Here is a 21,278-nt window from a genome sequence, read left to right on the forward strand (position 1 = left end):
TCCACTCACAATGTCCAAACTAACCACTCCACTAACACATTGATCTAAGGGCTGAAATTCAAGCACCCATCATTCACATCCAAGATCAATGGCCAAGATTGGTTGTAACACAAAATATCTAAGGGCACTTAGGGGATTGAGCAAGAGTGGTGGGGGCATTATGGTCCAAGGATTTTTGGCCACTAGGGGGCTGATCTAGACCAAAATTAACCCTCCAATTTTCGGAATTAAAGCTTAGGGTCCAAGGGCAAAACGGTAATTTTCCACTTCTGGTCCGAAATTTCATTTTTCGATCATACCGATCCCAAATATGATTGGCCACACTAATACGACGTCGTCCTAGCAAATAGTCGCGTACGTCCGTGAAATTCGACACCCAAGCCCGGATTCAATTCCACGATCAATTTCGCTCAAATGCGATTTTAGCGTCTCTTACTGACGTGCGGCTGTTTAGGGATTACGCGTATTGACTTAGGATTACTTGAGTCGTGACGGTCTCGATTTTCAAGAGAACGGGAGGATTTATCGCTAGTTTCGGAATAAGTTCAGGATTGTTCGCCACGCGTACTCTCGGTCGTGCGGAATCACCCGCGATCCGATCGTACGTCGTTGGCCAAACCAAATCCGTCACCCTCCTTGGATCGGCCCACATTGGCCCAAAATATTCCCTCGTCGTTCCTCGGAATCGGAGCTCAATTCACGATCGAGTTCTTGGGTCTACGTACCGTTTTCTTAGTTAGCCACTCCCTATCGGTCAGTATCCCGAGAATGATCGGTTCCGGGCGAGACTTACTAAAACGAAATGAGAAATACATATCCATTTCATTGATCACGAAAGTGGGTCGAATTCAGGATGTTACAACTCTTCCCCCCTTACAAAAATTTCTTCCTCGAAATTTACAATCCAAACCCATATACTCAAACAACTGGGCGTGTTGACGTCCATCGCTTCTTTACTTTCCCAGGTGGCACCTTCCGTTCTATGATGCTCCCAAACGACCTTGACCATAGGGATCGTCTTGTTTCGCAGCACCCGATCCTTCCTATCTTCGATCCTCACTAGCCTTTCCACGTACGACACCCTATCGTCCACGTCTATTTCTTCATATCTCAGCACGTGGGTCGGATCCGGCTCATACTTTCTCAGCATTGACACATGGAATACGTGTCACGTCTCGAACCCTACAACTCGCGACAACCCTACCACGGTCGAATTTAGTGCGACTTCCTAGGACGCGTCGCCGACCCTAAACCCAACTCAGAGAGTATTACACATGCGAAAGCAACAAACACCTGTACAAATAAAAACCACATGACGAAGCATAGTGATAATTGCAATAAATACAACTTGCATTAATAACAGGGATCTACAATATCCATTGACAGCAATATACACAAATCAATATGGGTCAACAGCCACTAACATCAAAAAGGGGTATGTGGCTCGGGCGGTCAGGATACTAAACCTAGGAAGGGCACCTATTAAAAAGTGTCGGCCCTACCTAACTATGGTCAAGGGTGAACCCTAGGGTAACCAGTCCGAGTCGGATCCCAAGGACTCGGACGAATCGTCAGATGACTCGGACTCGGAATCCATAGAATCCGGCTCGGACTTGGCCTCCACCGGCTCTTCCTCGGAATCAGCTTCCAGCTCTGGCTCTACCTCCATCGGCTCCGGTTCGGGGTCGGGATCCCACTCCATTGGATCTTCCTCCTCGGGTCGGAATCCATCTCGAAGATGATTGGCCGGGGGTTAGAATCCTCCTCGGACATGGCCTCAGGGCTGGCTACCTCTCCATCAATATCCTGCGGGTCCCATTGGCTTGTCCTGACGATCGGGACATCAAAGGTCCTAAGGGGCCCATAAACTCCAAACGGGTCCCGAAAGCACCAACCCAGCTACTGATGAGCCTGGAACTGTGGCTCGCCCACGTCGACCCAAACAGTGGTAAAATGTCTAACATAAGTCTCCCCGTTCCCTACGGAGTACTTGATCACCGACCGCTCTATGCGGTACGGGATCCCAAAACGAATCGGCATGCCTGCCATCTCAAGATCGGGGGTTTGAAAAGATGGGATTTTAACAACAATGAGAATAAATCTCAGCGAGTAGGCCCCCTAAACCTAAACTAGGCTAACATGCACCTCCTGACAAGTATTAACCAAACACACAATCGAGCAATCAAATGACTTAGGCCCTCAGGCCCAAATCCAACATATGTTGACCCTGCAGGTTAGGCACATAATAATAATTGCACTGAGCCCAACAATGGTACATACGCACATATCAATTGGCCACGAACACATGCCATGTACATGCTTGCACTTGTTAATGCACTCTTGCACACGTGCCATCACTATGTATATGCTCATTTATGCACACTTGCACACGTGCCAACTTTCCAATTATCACCGACCCGCGTAAAACGCATCAGGTCCGACCCACGTAAAACGCATCAGGTCTATCACATTTTGATTGATCTCCAGCCCGCATAAAACGCATCAGGCTCATGACACAACCCACGCAAACGCATCAGGTTGGCCATCTTCCGGTAGTCCGGGCATCGTCTCGCATAAAACGCATCAGGACGGGTTCAACACCCCGCGTAAGACGCATCAGAGTTTTATGTGATCACACGTACACATACCACCAATTATTATCTGAACCCCGCGTAAAACGCATCGGGGCAATTTAGGTGATCACATGCTCGATGCCAATCGTGCACACTCACATGATGCACATGTTATGCCAATGATTAATATGCACAACTCATGGCCATAACAATCAACACTCGAGTATCCATAAATTCTACATTGAGCATTTAATTTAACTTAGCCACACGCTCAATTCGACTTATTAGCATGTCCATTTAACCAATTCAATCAAATCAGCCATGGCACATAATTGGCATACGAAATCACAAAATCAAACCATTAAAATTTGCACAAGTTCATGGCCCAAGAAGCACCCTCAATTCACGGCCACACTAGCACATAACATTGCATAACATAATCAATTCCAAACCATATGCAATTCGGCCACTACTAGGACAATCAAGGCACACTTGGCAAATCCCAATTAAACCACAAATTAGCCAAACAAGGTCCAATTAAATCCTCAATGGCCAGCCACTAATCAATCCACTCTAGGCCACTAATTCACTTCCAAATCATCACATTTGGCCATTAAAATCACCACAAAATCAGCCAATACTCAGCCTACACACATCCATTTTAATCTACATAATTGCCCAAACCAAGTCTACAATGATCAGCCAACAATCAGCCCATTCTAGGCCACCAAATCGCATTTAAATCATCACACTAAACCACAAAAATAGCCACAAAGTCAGCCTTAATCATCCAACACTAACTAACCCCTAAAACACCCTAATTAACCCATAAACCTATCTAGAAATGCATAATAGCCTAATTATGATTTAGGGTTTGTACTCACCAAATTTCCTAAGCTCCAAAAGTGGCCGAACTAAGGAAGAAATGGGTGGAACAGTGGCTGGTCAAGCCGGTTCCGCGGCAGCACTCCGGCGGTCCTCACGGTGGCAGACGGCGGGCGGCTCTCGGTTGACCTCACACGGCGAAGGGGGCGACGGTGATGGTGCCAAAATGAGAAGGAAGAGAGAGAGAGAGGCGGACGAATGGTGGTGGTGGCGTGGGCTGATCGTGAGGATCGGCGGTGGCGAGTGGCACCGGCGGGTGGCGATGGCGCTCCGGCGAGCTAGCCTTCACGCGGCCGAGAAGGAGGGAGAGAATGGAGTGGCCGGTTGGGGGGGAAATGGTGAGAATGAGAGGAGAGAGAGAGATTGCAAGGGTTTTTGATGGAAATGGTGAGTGGGGGTTGGTGGCCAACTCCACTAAAATTGTCTATCCTACCCACCCCACTCACAAGATGATCCAAGGGCCACAATTCAAGGCCTAATCTAATCAATCCACTTTCAATGGCCAAGATTCAATCTTACTCAAAATATCCAAGGGCACTTTGGGGATTAGCAAAGGAGATGGGGGGTACTTTTGACCAACATTTTCAGCACTAATAGGGCTGAATAATACCAATTAAAACCTATAAAATTTGGAAGTAACACTTAAGGCTTAGGGGCAATTCGGTAATTTTCCGTTCCCGATCCGAAATTCCAATTTTCGACCAACCCAATCCCAAATATGATTGGCCACACTTATACGACGTTGTCCTTGCAAAATAGTCGCGTACGTCCGTGAAATTCGACACTCAAGTCCGAATTCATTTCTACGATCAATTTCACTCAAATACGATTTTAGAGTCTCTCACTAACGGGCGGCTGTTTAGGGGTTACGCATATCGACTTAGGATACCCGAGTCATGACGGTCTCGATTTCCAAGAGAACGCGAGAATTTATCGCTAGTTCCGGAGGTCGTGATCGTTCGGAATAAGTTCGGGATTGTTTGCCACGCGTACTCACGGTCGTGCGGAATCACCCGCGGTCCGATCGTACGTCGTTGGCCACACCAAATCCGTCACTCTCCTTGGATCGGCCCACATTGGCCCAAAATATTCCCTCGTCGTTCTTCGAAATCAGAGCTCGATTCACGGTCGAGTTCTTGGGTCCACGTACCGTTTTCGTAGTTAGCCATTCCCTATTGGTCAGTATCCCGAGAATGATCAGTTCCGAGCGAGACTTACTAAAACAAAATGAGAAACAACCATCCATTTCATTGATCACAAAATTGGGTCGAATTCAGGATGTTACAACTCTTCCCCCCTTATAAAAATTTCGTCCTCGAAATTTACAACTCAAACTCGACTACTCAAACAAATGAAGGTGCTGACGTCACATTACTTCTTCGCTTTCCCAGGTGGCACCTTCTGTCCCATGATGCTCCCAAACAACTTTGACCATCGGGATCGTCTTATTCCTCAAAACCTGCTCTTTCCTGTCCTCGATTCGAACCGGTCTCTCCACGTACGACACCCTGTCGTCCACGTCTATTACTTCATGATTCAGCACGTGGGTCGGATCCGGTTCGTACTTCCTTAACATTGACACGTTATGAACTTGTGACAAATTCGGCGGCAAGGCGAGACGATAAGCCAACGTTCCAATTTTCTCTAAAATCTCGAACGGGCCTATAAACCTTGGACTCAGCTTTCCTTTCTTGCCAAACCGAGACAGTCCTCTCATCGGTGAGATCTTAAGGAATACATGGTCACCAACCTGAAATTCCAACGATCTACGCCTTTGGTCCACATAACTCTTCTGACGGCTCTGTGCTGTCTTTAGCCTGTCCCGGATAATCTTTACCGTATCTACCGACTGTTGAACTAACTCTGGTCCCGTTACACTTCTTTCTCCCACTTTATCCTAGCATAACGGTGTTCTACACGCTCTGCCATAAAGCGCTTCAAACGGTGCCATCCCAATACTCTGCTGAAAACCGTTATTGTAGGCAAATTCAACCAAATGCAACTGTTGTTCCCACTTGCCCTGAAAGTCTAACACACATGCTCTCAGCATATTCTCTAAAGTCTAAATAGTCCTTTCAGACTGGTCATCCGTCTGCGGATGATAGGCCATACTGAACTGCAACTTCGTTCCTAGGGCCGCTTGAAGACTTTTCCAAAAATTAGCAGTAAACCGGGAATCACGGTCCGAAGTGATCGTCACTGGCACCCCATGCAGTCAGACAATCTGTCGCATGTACAATTCCGCATACCTTTCCAACTTAAAGTCATTTCACACTACCAGGAAGTGCGCTGACTTAGTGAGTCTGTCCACTATCACCAAAATAGAATCATGTCCCCTCTGGCTTCTCAGTAATCCCGTTACAAAATCCATCGTAATATGCTCCCATTTCCATTCTAGGATTTCCAACGGCTGCAACATTCCACCAGGTTTACAATATTGTGCCTTCACTTGTTGGCACATCAGACACTTCGCCAAATCCATTTTCATCCCATTCCACCAGTAATGCTGTCGAAGGTTCTAGTACATCTCTGTGCTGCCCAGGTGAATGCTATAATTGCTCCTATGAGCTTCCGATAAAATCTCTTCCTTAAGCTCCAAATCGTCGAGCACGCACAAACATCCTCAAAACTTCAGAATTCCCTCCTCGGACACTTAGAAGTCCGATTTCCTCTTAGTGCCGTCCATCCCCAGAATCTTCTGAATCTTAGGGTCCGTAGACTGCAACGCCTTAATTTTGATTTGCACCTCCGGTTCAATCCTTAGCGTCGCCACCAAACTGAAGAGGTGTCCTACCTCGAACTTAAACTCTGAGTCTCGAGCTCCTTCCAATAAGATCCACTCTTTGACTATTAACTGTGCGATGCTCGACTTCCGACTTAAGGTATCCGCTACCCGGTTGGCTTTTTCAGGATGATATAAAATGTCACAGTCATAGTCCTTCAGCAATTCCATCCAACGAAATTTGGAACCTTTCTCCACAAAAATAGTGCCTCCAAATCTTAAGTGCGAAAATGATTTTTGCTAGCTCCAAGTCGTGAGTCAGGTAGTTCATCTCATAAGGCCTTAACTGACGCGATGCATAAGCAACCACCCTTTCATGTTGCATTAGCACGCATCCCAATCCCTTAAGCGAAGCATCACTATAAATCTCATATCCTCTAGGTCCTGAAGGGATTCTTAGCACTAGCGCAGTTGTCAATCTCTGTTTCAATTCCTGAAAACTCTCTTCGCACTTTTCCGTTCATTCAAACTTTGTCTCTTTCTTAAGCAACCATGTCATCGGCATGGCTATTGACGAGAATCCTTCTACGAAACGCCGGTAATATCTTTCCAATCCTAAGAAACTCCGAATTTCCGTTACTTATGTCGGCCTTGGCCACTTAGTCACTGCCTCAATCTTAGTCGGGTCCACGGAGATTCCATCTCCGGAAATTATATGTCCTAGGAACGCCACTCGGTTGAGCCAGAACTTGCACTTACTGAACTTGACGTAGAGTGCGTGTTCTCTTAAGGTCTGTAGTACTTCACTTAAATGCTCCTCATGCTCTTTCGGGCTCTTCGAGTATACCAAAATGTCATCAATGAAGACTATAACAAACCGGTCCAAAAACTCCTTGAATACCCGATTCATTAAATCCATGAAGGCAGCGGGGGCATTAGTTAATCCGAAAGGCATCACTGTGAACTCATAATGCCCATATCTCGTCCTAAACGCCATCTTAGGAATATCCTCCTTCCTGATCCTCAATTGATGATACCCTGTCCATGGATCGATCTTAGAAAACACAGAGGCTCCTTGCAACTGATCAAACAGGTCATCAATCCTCGGCAGCGGGTACTTATTCTTGATGGTCACCTGATTCAACTACCGGTAGTCGATACGCAACCTTAATGTTCCATCCTTCTTCCTTACAAACAGCACCGGCGCTTCCCATGGAGACACACATAGGCAGATGAATCCCTTGTCCAATAATTCTTGCATCTGGACCTTTAATTCCTTCAGTTCCGATAGGGACATCCGATACGGTGCCTTCGAGATTGGCTTAGTTCCTGGGGCCAACTCGATCACAAATTCCACTTCTCTTTCTGGTGGCAAACTCGGCAATTCCTGAGGAAAGACTTCGGGAAAATTGCATACCACTGGTATCTCTTCCAATTTTGGCTCCGCAACTGTCGGATCAACCACATTCACCAAATATCCTTCACAGCCCTCATCCAACAACTTGGTCACCTCAAGCGAGGAAATCCATGGGATCGAGGTTCCTCCTCGGTTTCCCTGAAACTCCAATCTAGGATGTCCAATCGGGTTAAATTGGATCACCCTGCTACTACCATCCATTACGGTTTTCTGCTTAACTAACCAATCCATGCCCACAATCATATCAAAATCATATATAGCTAAGACTGCTAGGTCTATCCTTTCTTCTCTATCACCAATCACAAAAGCGGTAGCCCTTTCTATCACATCATGTTCAATTGCTTAGGCCCGATCATAAATCTCATTATAGTCCATCAGATTCAGCGATATCATCTGACTACGGAGGTCCAGCTTCAATCCATCTCGATAGGGTCACATTTTCCTCATCCATGCACCCCAATACCTCAAAAGTCTTTTTCCAATTCCTCTACCGAAAGTGACACAACCTCAGGATAACCTTTTCCATCAAACTTAAGGGGCTTTAACTTTATGAACTGCTCTACCAACTGATGTATCTATCTATTCCTAACTACCTGAGCCTGCCCTGATTGGCCTGATTCCCATTAACAGCAGCAGCTGTTGCGGCCTCAGTAGCTTGGGCAATGTTGGCAGCCCTTTCCTGAGCCTGCCTTCCCATCAGATTTCCTATCTCCTGTAGTGTCCGAATGACCTCATCAAGCCTTGGGTCTCTCGCTTCTTGGCCCATTGCACTCGACTGACCTCTTGTCCCCATTCCTCTGCTCATCCTCACAGGTTTTCTCACTACTCACCTACCTGCTATAATTCCATTCAGGAATTAGAGACCTAGGCCAAACTATACCAGTCTATGGTCCTAGGCAAACATCACAATAATCAATCACTCAGCAGACAGTCAAACACGAGCAGCATGAAGTCTCAACCCAAGAGATATGCGTACTTACCTCGGGTCCTGCCGCACCTGCATTTTACAGGTCATTCACAACAATCACTTAATCATGCAATTCAAACAGTCTGGAGGTATACGTAGCACACAAGACTTCCTATTCAGCTACCCAAGGTCATCGCTCATTATCGCTCCAGACTTCGACCGAGTTGGATCGAGCTGACCTTGTTCTGATACCAAATCAATGGGGGACGTCACGCGACAACCCTACCGCGGTCGAATTTGTGCGACGTCCCAGGACTCGTCGCCGATCCAAAACCTAGAACAAAGAATAATACACATGCGGAAGCAAACAAACACCCGTACATAAATGAAACATGACCAAGGATAGCAACGACATCATAAATACAAACTTACATTAATACCAAGGGATTTACAACATCCAATACACAGAGATATACACAAATCAAAATGGGTCAGCAGTCACTAACATCAAAAAGGGGTATGTGGCTCGGGGCGATCAAGGTACTAAACCTAAGAAGGGCTCCTTCCAAAAAGTGTCGGCCCTAAACCTAACTATGGTCAAGGCTAAACCCTAGGGTAACTAGTCCGGGTCGGATCCCGAGGACTCGGACGAATCGTCACACGACTTGGACTCGGAATCCATAGAATTCGGCTCGGACTCGGCCTCCACGGGCTCCTCCTCGGAATCATCCTCCGGCTCTGGCTCCAGCTCCAGCTCCAGCTCCATCGGCTCCGGCTCGGGATCGAACTCCTACTCCATCGGCTCCTCCTCCTCAGGATCGGAATCCATCTCGAAGATGACTGGTCGGGGGTCAGAATCCTCTTCGGACACGGCTTTGGGGCTGGCCACCTCCCCATCAGCTGTCTGTGGATCCCAATGACCTAGCCCGTCTATCGGAACATCAAAAGTCCTAAGGGGTCCATAAATGCCGAACTGGTCCCGAAAACACCAACCGAGATACTGATGAGCCTAGAACTGCAGCTTACCCACGTCGACCCAAATGGTAGTAAAATGTCTAACATAAGTCTCTCCGTCCCCAACGGCCTATTCGACACCGAACACTCTATGTGATACGGGATCCCAAAAAGTATTGGTACGCCTGCCATCCTCATGGTCGGGGGTCTGAAATATTGGGTTTTAACAATAATGAGAATAAATCTCAGCGAGTAGGCCCCTTAAACCTAAGCTAGACTAACATGCACCTCCAGAACAAGCGACTACACAAACATACAGTTCATTATTCAAACGACTTAGGCCCTCGGGCCCAAATCAGCATATCATTGACCCTACAGGTTAGGCACATAATAGTAACACCGAGTAAATCAATTATGGCACATACACATTCTCAATTGGCCATAATCACTGGCCATGCACATGCTCATACTCATTAATATGCACTTCGCACACGAGCCAATTTCTCATTTAATCACCGACCCGCGTTAAACGCATCAGATCTATCACTTTCCCATCAATCTCCGGCCCGCGTTAAACGCATTAGGCTCATGACATAACCCACGTGAACGACACCTCAGGTTGGCCATCTTCCGGTAATCCGGGCATCGTCCCACTTTAAACGTCTCAGGACGGGTTCAATACCCCGCGTAACACGCATCAGGGCTTATGTGATCACACGTACACATTCCACCAATTATTATCTGAACCCCGCGTAAAACACATCAGGGCAATTTAGGTGATCACATGCTCATGCCAATCGTGCACACTCATATGATGCACATGTTATGCCAATGCTTAATATGCACCACTCATGCCATAACATCCGAAACTTGGGCATTCATAAATTTCACATCGAGCATTCATTTTGAACTTAGCCATAGGCTCAATTTAATATATCAATGTGCCGAATTAATCAATTAAATCAATTCAGCCACGGTGCATAATTGGCGCTCGGAAATCACACAATTAAACCATTAAAATTGCACAAGTCCATGGCCCACAAAGCCTCTCAATTCACGGCCACACTAGCACTTAACATTGCATCACATAATTGATCACAATTCATTTAGAATTCAGCCACATCATGATCAAATCAAGGCACACATGGTAATTCACGAGTAAACCACAATTTAGGCGTACAAGGTCTAATTGATCCCACAATGACCAGCCACTAATCAGTCCAATCTAGGCCACTAAATCACCATCAAATCATCACATTAGGCCACCTTAATCACCTCATTACCAGCCCTAATCACCAGCCACTAATTAACCCCTAAACCTATCTAGAAATGCACAATAGCCTAATTAAGGGTTAGGGTTTCCACTCACAAGGTTTTAAGCTCCAAAAGTGGCTGAACAAGAAGGAGGACGGGCTGGACGGTCACTGGCTTGCGGCGGAACCAGCGGCGGCGCCGGCGGCTCTCACGGCAGCGAACGGTGGGTTGGCAGCCCACGGCTGATCACGGCAGCTAAGGAGGGTTGCTAGTGATGGTGGTGGTGTCACGGAAATGGAGAGGGAAAGGCGAGGTCGGCTGAGCTGGCGCGCGGCGGCGCACGTGAAGCGGTCATGGCCGGCGGTGACGGTGCACGGCCAAGGTGGGGACTGGTGGTGGCGCCGAAATGAGAAGGAAGAGAAAGAGATGGTCGAGTGGTGGTGGTGAGGCGAGATGGTGACAGCGTGCGGTCCCGGCAGGCGGCGAGCGGCGGCGGCTGGGTTGCTCCGGCGGGGCTGCTTCACTCGGCAAGGGGGAGAAGGAGAGAGTGAGAGAGTGGCGAGAATGAGAGGGGAGTGGCCGGTGAGAGAGAGAATGAGAGGAGAGAGAGATTGAGAAAGTGTTTAAGCCAAAGCCTTGAGTGGGAGTAGTTGAACCACTCCACTCACAATGTCCAAACTAACCACTCCACTAACACATTGATCTAAGGGTTGAAATTCAAGCACCCATCATTCACATCCAAGATCAATGGCCAAGATTGGTTCTAACACAAAATATCTAGGGGCACTTTGGGGATTGAGCAAGAGTGGTGGGGGCATTATGGTCCAAGAATTTTCGGCCACTAGGGGGCTGATCTAGACCAAAATTAACCCTCCAATTTTCGGAATTAAAGCTTAGGATCTAAGGGCAAAACGGTAATTTTTCACTTCTGGTCCGAAATTCCATTTTTCGATCATACCGATCCCAAATATGATTGGCCACACTAATACGACGTCGTCCTAGCAAATAGTCGCGTACGTCCGTGGAATTCGACACCTAAGCCCGGATTTAATTCCACGATCAATTTCGCTCAAATGCGATTTTAGCGTCTCTTACTAACGGGCGGCTGTTTAAGGGTTACGCGTATCGACTTAGGATTACTCGAGTCGTGACGGTCTCGATTTCCAAGAGAACGAGAGGATTTATCGCTAGTTCCGGGGGTCGCGATCGTTCGGAATAAGTTCAGGATTGTTCGCCACGCATACTCTCGGTCGTGCGGAATCACCCGCGATCCGATCGTACGTCGTTGGCCAAACCAAATCTGTCACCCTCCTTGGGTCGGCCCACATTGACCCAAAATATTCCCTCGTTGTTCCTCGGAATCGGAGCTCAATTCACGGTCGAGTTCTTGGGTCCACGTACCGTTTTCCTAGTTAGTCATTCCCTATCGGTCAGTATCCCGAGAATGATCAGTTCCGGGCGAGACTTACTAAAATCAAATGAGAAATACATATCCATTTCATTGATCACGAAAGTGGGTCGAATTCAGGATGTTACAACTTAGGGCATTATAACCCTAGTAGGACACTTGGTAGTCAATTAGACAGTCAAATTATTAGGCCTAAGATTTGATAAGATTTCCTTTAATTATAGGTGACACTTGAATGAAGGTGATTGGACCATGTGGCAAGTGAATTATGAGAGCTTGGAGGATTCTAGAGAGTCAAGAACTTGGGGAGCAAGTTTTAACTCTTAACTTGGTGAGCAAGTTGGGTTTGCCTATAAATAGGCTTGGTCCCCCCTTAGTTACCACACACCATCTCTTCTTCCTCTCTCATCTCTCATTCTCACTCCACTCACCCTTTATCACACGCCTACCCACTAGCCGGTTCTTCCTCTTGCTCACGCCAATCACCATTTCATTCTCACGTCACTGTTTGGTCCCCATAAAATCTCGCCTTGTCGAGTAGAGTAAGTGAATTCCCTAATGTCGGGAAAGGAAGATGAGATGCGTTGTGACGTGGTTTGGTTGGACCGTGTTCGGTCGTTTGATTGGTCGTGCTTGGTTCTTTCCATGTCTTGCCTATGTTTCGTATTTGATGTGACGTAGTTTGCTTGGACCGTTTTCGGACTTGTGAATGATCTTTGATTGTTTCATCTTATGTCTTGTATATACTTGAGACGTGTATATTTCTCACATTTTGCAAGAGTCAAGTATGACTTGGTTGCAAGAAAGGCTTCTCTTGTTATTTACGGTTAACATATGATAAAAACCGGAACTTGATTGGTGATACTCACGTGTAATAGCCATGCTTGATGTTCTCTCGTTGTTGGCATGTACTTTGCTATTGATTTTCCATTGACGCCGGTGTGGTAAGTGTCAACTCATGTTAATGGCGATCGATTCCTGCTCACTTGACATTAATGAGTTCACTTATTGGGTCTCCCCGACTCATCCCCCGTTGTTTTCCTTTTCAGGTCCATAAGATGGCATCTCCCCAGACCCATTTCGGAACCCCTGTAAAGATGGAAGTTGAGGTGGTCGATGCTATTAACACCCATGAACACCGGGCCTACCCTTGGGTTATTACCTATGTTATGATTAATGAGGGCCTTGAGAACTTGGTCCCCCACACTTACGTGGCGTGGTACTGCTGGTCAAATAGCGACCTGATTGGACCCCTGCGTGGGTACAACGGCCCCTTTGGTGGAAATGACGGGCCAGCTCTAGGGGGCGCCACGAGTGAGGCGTAAGTCCGCCGAGCGGACGGCGGCGGGAAGGGGAGTATAAGCTATGTTGGAGTTCAAGGAATATAGGAGCATTGAAGACGTAGTAGCGGGCTTAGGACACCCAAGCCATAACTTTTGTTGTGTGTAAATGGCTAAAATCAGTTATGACCACTAGGCAATTTCAAAGTCCTACTGTGGAGGAACCACTAGGCAAATTTTCAAATCCCCAAGCGAGGAGCCTTAGGTGTTCATGGTTCATGGATTTGTCCTTAAACCACGAAATCTGAATAATCATCATAATCATCACCACCATCAATTCATGCCCTTGGATAAGCAACAAAGAGATGCTCATAAATAGGTAAGTTTCTCTCCCTCAATCATTAAGAACATTTCAAAATATGTTCTGAAAAGAGAACCTTTGGATTAGATCACGAATTTCAAAAGCAAGATCCCTAATTAGTTGTTGTGAAATTTCCATCTTATCTGTCCATTGAGTCGACTAAAAACTCAGGTGTCACCTTATCTCTGAGATCAACCTCTAACGAGCTCAATCCCAAAAAGGGACAACTATTGACACTTGATTTTTAGCTCATTTTTTGTTTATATTTTCAAAAATCTCAAAATTAGGACTAGGAATCTTGGCCAAGCCTAGAAACCTATTTCTAAACCAAATTTTTTTTTTGGCTTTTTCCTACATTTTTCTTTAATTTCTTTTAGTCAAAATAAGTGAGAAAATCAAGAAAAATAGCAAATGGAATCAGAAAATTCCATAAAAATAATCATTGGTCTCCTTTTAAATCCAATTTCATTAATACATCATCAATTTTGAAAAATCTCAATCGGGTATATGTTTTTCCCAAAATTGGGCAAAATCAAACCCGAATTGAACAAAAAATGTAATTAAATATTTTCTAGTCATTTTTAAGTCATAGTGTCTTCACAACAAATGATTCTGGAATCTTGAATTACATAATGGTTGGTCCAATTGCACAATTTGTCAAAGTAAGCAGAAAACCCCAAAATTCAATTGAAAATTAAAGGTTTTGAGCCCAAATTAGGAATCGTGCCCAATATGAAATTATCGAACCATGGGACCATCATTTCTAGGGTTAATCAGATGTGGGTCATTCAATTTTGGCATCAATTTTTCCTAATCAGATCATTAGGACATCAAATTGAACAAAATCATATTAACCCGAATACAAAAATGTGAAAATCTTGGACATAATTATCATAAAAATTGGGGAAAATCACATGTTTGGATTCAAAATGTGATGAGAAATTCAATTTTGGAGTTTAATTTTGAAAATTGGGACAAAATTGAGCTTAATTTGCGAATTTAGACCAACCCGGGTCGACCGGGTCAACCTGACCCGACCCGGGTTGTTCATCTCCCTTACCCGACTCACCCAGATGCCCATTAAACCCAGAAAAAACATTTCGAGCCCGCGACTTCGCCGATCTTTTCCAGCCAATTAGATATGTGAAAATCAACTTGGCCAGCTGGAGAATTTTCAGCTGGCACTGGAGAACCGATCTAACCGATCAGAAGTAAAAATCTAAGAAATAAAAAATTCATAAAAAAATTAAAAAAATCAGAAAAATATAAAAATTTTAAAAATTCAAAAAAATTTCAGAAAAATGGGAAATTCAAAAAAAAATTAGAAAATTCATAAAAATTCAAAAAATTTCAGAAAATTCATACAAATTCAGAAAATTCAAAAATAATAAAAAATGTGAAAAATTTAGGAAAAATCTGAAAAATTTAAAAATTGAAAAATTCATAAAATTTTCAGAAAATCACAAAAATCAATTCTCGGTTAATGAAATTCTCAAAAATTAAATTTCCGAAAAAAGAAAAAAAATCAAAAATTTCAAAAATTTTAAAAATTCACATAATGGTTCAAAAACACTGTGGCCAGCCTTAGAAAGTGAAATTTGAATTTTTGGAAGTGTCCAAGTGGCATTTTTAGAAAATCTCAAATTCAGGGGCTATAACCCCTAAAAAACCCTAAAACCCTAAAAAAGTTCAAATCATGAAATGAATAAGCTTCTAGAGCTTCATGAGAGTTTGGATGTTTTGATTGATTTTCATTTTTAGAGATCATCTAGGATTGATTGACATTGATTGCACATTTAATACTTGATTGGCTTTTCCCGCGATTAGAATGGATAGAATTAGTGGGTAAGCCTCAGAAATTTGCATGACACGTTAGACATCGTATCGTTCTTAGGTACCGAAAGGACGTTAAGGATCTCAATCTGGGATTAATAACGTAACCAAGTCCCCGTACGCAGAATCTCTGGTTCGTAGAATCGTGGTATTTCTTCCATACCCCGATTAGGTTTCTAGTCTACCTACCAATAATGACTAATGGCGACCCCAAAATCACAAACTTAGACTAAATAGGAAATTACCATCCGCTGTCATGTGAGGTATGGTCTGGGAGAGACCCTTACACGGAAATACCTCCTTAGCGCGCAAATCCCGAAAGTCCAAAAAACGCGGCACGACAGGCTTGGCGACTCCGCTTGGGAGTTACCTTTTCTAAGTAGACTTAGGCCTAAATAGAACGATACGCTTGTGTTTTGTGCTTGCAAGGATCTCAGGTACATCTCGCTAACGATAGTGTTAAATGGTTTTGCAAGCAGGTGGTATAAGGGGTGTAGTCTTTGTTAACCTTTGTTTTGCAGGATGGTGTTGGGATTGAATGTGAATTGAATGAATTTTAGAAGTGCTGTTTGGTTATTAATTGCTATACATGTCTTTAAATTGCTTTAGCACTACACCATTAGCACACACCACCCATGGCCCAACCCCGGCTACATTTAGGATTACTCTTAGAAGGTATGTGTTTAGGCGAAACTATGAGCCGATTGCTCATGGGATCGTTTAAATGCAATACCGATCACCGAGGTGGAATAATATTCCATTACTTTAGGCCGATTGCCTATTGGAATGGAATCCCTTATCCATTAAGGTGGTGACCTTGAGCCTTTAGCATATCCTATCCTTTTAGGCGTCAAAACTTCACTAGTTGCATTTGCTTGTCTTTGTGGTTGGTATACCTAAAACCAAACGAAAACGTTCTTATAAGCAAGTATCGTTCCATTCTATTCTTTTACAATTATGCAAGTTAATTGGCACATTTTCAAAACAAATGCCTAAATGATATTCAATGTTTGGTCTAAATGCCCTTTCATATTAGAATGCATGATTAGGGCGTCATACTCTATTTGACCATTCTTTCATTTTTAGATGAAATGTATAGGTCCATGGTGGATTTTCTATGTAATTCAAGTGCTTATTTGTTCATTTCAATGTATTCGAAGTTGTAAACCATAGTTTAGGACTTTATGGTCTAAATGGAGTATGATAGAATGAGCATTTGCATCACACATTGAACTTGCTCCTTTAAGGTCTAAACAGACTTAAAATAACATTTGCATTACTTTCTAAACATGCAAGTGTATTTTACCTCCGTCTTACCTTAAAAGGACATATGATTAAAATGGAGGCATTAAAATTGATTCGTAATCCATGGTGATTAATAACAAATCTTTTTGCATGATTAGGCTCAATGGGAAAACTAGATATCCAAGTAATTCCCATTCCTCGGAAGGAGCTCGTTGCTTGGTGGAAAGGCAAGTCCAGGGATAGCCAAACTTATGTCCAAGAAAGGCTTGGATACCTTCTCAAGCTCATGCATATAGAACATCAAGTTAGCTTAATCCAAGCTTTGGCACATTTTTGGGAGGTTTCCACCGCCACGTTCCAACTGGGAGAACATGAATTGGTGCCAGCATTAAAAGAATATCAAGTCTCCATTGGAATTAATTTTAAGCCTAGGATTGTAGAGCCACACGTTGGACTTAATACTGTGAGCCTTCTAGCTGAATTCCTTAACCTCAAGACTTTCAAAATCGAAAAACTAATCAAATCAAACACGGGTAGATTTCCATTATCCTTCCTAGTAGCCAACTTTTCAAAACTTTCTAGGGAAATGGGAAACACTTCAGCCCAGGTATTCATTCTAGCTTTCTTCGGCTTTATTCTATTCCTCATATCTAAAACGGGATTAGATCCTTTAGTCGTTGTGATCGCGAGACAAGCATGTCTTAAGTGGAACTTTTCTAATATACTTCTTGCCCAAACTATCATTTCCTTAAACACATACCAAAATCGTGGGACGGGTATCTTTCAAGCTTCTACTGGTCTTTTATCATTATGGTTCATCTCACACATTCGACCATGGTGTCGGTTCATGAACATTCGCGAAATTTGTTCAACAATAAATCCAATTGAACGATATATTTGTCTCCAAAGCAAATTACCCAAACAGTCTTTCTTATATTGGACCAATTTCATTAGAACCCTAACTTCCGACCAAATTCAATGGCGGATCAATTGGCCAAAGATTGACAAGGCAAAGATCACAAGCCAAGAGGGGAGTGTGGTATCATTGCTTGGTTTAAGTGGAGGAGCATCTTATTGCCCTCTAAGGGTTGTTAGACAATTCGGGATACTTCAGCAAGTTCCGCCAATATGGGATCCCGAAGAATTCACCTTTGATATCCCAAGTGGAACTATACCCGAAGAGGAGAAGAATAGCCTTCAAGCCAAAATTCATAAGATCATCTTATCTTTGGATAACCCACTCGAAGAAATAATCGAGTGGCCAAAAAGCTTGGAAGAAGACATGAAGATTTGCATGGCCTCCAAAGAATACATTAAATGGATAGAAAATAAACATCCAATTGATGTCGAACCATATGTCCCGTTGAGCGTGGTACCGGATCCTGTAGATGAATATGTCCCAGAATACATTGTTCAAAGCATGCCTGGAGTGGAACCCTATGTCCCTGAAGAGGTCGTGATTGATGTCGAAGAATGGGAATCTCGAGCCAAGGAATAGGAGGAATACCAAAAGGCAGAAGCTATCATAGCTAGCAAGAAGCCTAGGATTGGATAATTTAGATTCCCATTTGAGTTTAAAGTCATGATGTCAAACAATTTCAAATTTTATGTGCAATGATGGATTGATCACTTTCTAAACATGCATAGATAATTTCAGAATATGATTGCAAAATATAAAGGAATCACCATGGATTACAATTCTTTGAATTGTATGATTCCTTCAGAAAGACATTGATGAAGAATTTTATACAAAGCTAAGGCTTGTATGAAATTTCTTATCCTTGACAATCTCATGAAACCATACAAGTAAAAGAATGTAGGGTTTCATGATCATTTTACTATACTGATATCGGGTCTTTTTGGCAAAACAGGTTGTTTAGCAACGGAAGGTAAAAGACCTCGTACACGCTTACAAGTTAGAATGGCGGAAGAAGAAATCCGTGCTCGACTAGCTGAAGTCGAGAATCAAATGACCCAAATGGCTGCAATGATGGCAGAAATGAAGGCTCTTATTCTTACATCCCGAGGACAGTATCCTACTACTCCAAATGCGGGAACTTCAAACACTACTGAAACACCAATTGAAGAACCAGTTAGAAATAAAGAACCGGTTCAAGAAAATCCTCCAAAGACTACGCCTGAGATAATAAATTTGGAAGAAGACGATCCAACCAAGAAAACATCCAAAATAAAAGATGAAGAAGAGGCCAAGAGATTGGCCAAAATTGAAGAGTGGTTATTCCGCCGTAAGTCAAGGTTATGAACTTCAAAGGTTCGACAAGTTCTCGCCGTATGTGAAGGTGGTTATTCCGGAAAATTATAAAGAACCGGAGTTCGTGAGCAAGTATGATGGCACTAGTTGTCCCAAAAGCCATTTGAAGTATTATCTACGTAAAATGGCAAGATATTCAGATAACATGCCACTCCTTATTAGCACATTTCAAGACAGTTTGAGAGGAGCAGCCCTCGCATGATACACCGCCCTCGACATAGAAGACTTCACTAAATGGAAACATTTGGCAGGGGAATTCCTTCGCCAGTACAAGTTTAATGTTGAAGTACTCATAACTAGAGAAGATCTCGTCAGAGCCGAGAAACGGAAGAATGAAGGGTTTAGAGCCTATGCTAAAAAATGGAAAGCTGTTGCCTTGCAAGTAAAGCCCGCCATAAGTGAAGACGAGCTCATTGAGCTCTTTCTAAAATCATTGCCAATGGAGTATTATGATAAGCTTCATGTATCAGGCTGTCAAACATTCACCATGTTGGTAAAAGTGGGTGAGAGAATTGAGTGGGGATTGAAAGAGAAGAAAGCTCAAGAAACAGCAGCACGAAGACCTTACCCCGGGAAAAAAAACATAGAGCCTATCCGAGAAGTGGCTATGGTGTCTAGCCCAAATACTCATCAAGCATCATTTCCAAAACAATCAAATGTCTCTTGGAAAAACCCAAGGCAGTTTGAGCCAAATAAAAGGCCCGTGAGGCAATACACACCGTTACCCCGACCTCGGTCAAAGCTATTACCAATGCTTCTAGAAAGACATTTGGTGGCCAAAGAAGTACTGAGGGACAATCCTGCAAGATTTTCTTGGTACGATGAATCAAAAACCTACACCTATCACATGGGAGAAAGGGGACATGATGTAGATAATTGTCCCACTCTAAAGTATAAGGTTTAACAACTCATTGACAAGAAGATATTAAACTTTCAAGAGTCCGAGCCAAATGTACATCAGAATCCTCTTCCTGAGCACAATACAGTAAACATGATTAAGGATGAAGAAACAATAATCAAGTCTGACGATGAAGATAAATATGAAGTCAAGATTGAAGCTTCTCGATTAGGAGATGCCGCTTTCGTCAAGAAGCACTCCTAAAAGGCGAGATTGTAGACAACTTGGGAGAAGACTCCGGAAAATATAACTTCCAAGTGAAATATACCCCACCACCATGGGCATTCAAAAATGAAGTAATTGTACCTGATGGCTGGGGTGGTATGGATGACGAAATCAGTCTTGAGGAGAAAGCCCTGCCTAAGAAGGAAATGCTCCAAGATGAAACAGATGTGGATGAAAAGGAGAAAGAAAAAGTCCGATAGGGTGAAAGGCGTTTCACCCACAAATCATCCAGGAAAGGCGAAACTGTAGACTTACTCGGTCAAGACAGCGGTAGATACAATTACCGTGTCAAATATACTCTACCACCATGGGCGTTAAAAAATGAAGACATTATACGGGACGGATGGGGTGGCATGGACGAGGTCCCGATCAATCGACTAAATCTCGAAAAGAATGAAGATCGGGAAGAGAAAAAGAAGAAAAAGATTCGCCGAGGTGATAGGCGATTTGCTCGTAAAGCACGAAAACAAGGTGAAGTTGTTGATTTTTTGGATCAAGATAGTGGCTGGTATAATTACCGTATCAAATATATACCCCCTCTGTGGGCATTCAAGAACGAAATGATCACACCTGATGGCTGGGGTGGAATGGATGCTAATGAAGCCAATAGAAGCATTGTATCCATGATTACACCATTTTTGATCAAGCTTGATGAAGTAGATAAATATAAGGAGGAGGAAGGTCCTGTTGAACCAATCACTATCCAACTTCTCATTGATCAGCTAAGGATCGAAAAAGAAGAAACACAACCTGTGATTATCACTCTCCCTCCAAAAGAAAAGTTTGATACTAAGTGTGTACCTTGGGATTACTCTCCCAAAGAAGTTGATGCCAGAACCCGATTAGGGAGATGCAATGTCCCGAAAGAAGGTGAGCACGAAAAGAAAGGAATAACCGAAGAAGATGTCAAACAATTACTTTCAGTCATGAAGACAAGCGAATTTGAAGTAATTGAACAGTTAAGAAAGATGCCGGCACAGATTTCTTTGTTGGATCTCTTCAAGACTTCAGAAAGCCACAAAATGGTGCTTATGAAGCTTCTCA

This window comes from Syzygium oleosum, unplaced genomic scaffold (assembly GCF_021117445.2).
Source record: "Syzygium oleosum isolate NSW1041296 unplaced genomic scaffold, Sole_v2.1 Sole_v2.02, whole genome shotgun sequence".
In the NCBI taxonomy this organism is placed as follows: Eukaryota; Viridiplantae; Streptophyta; class Magnoliopsida; order Myrtales; family Myrtaceae; genus Syzygium; species Syzygium oleosum.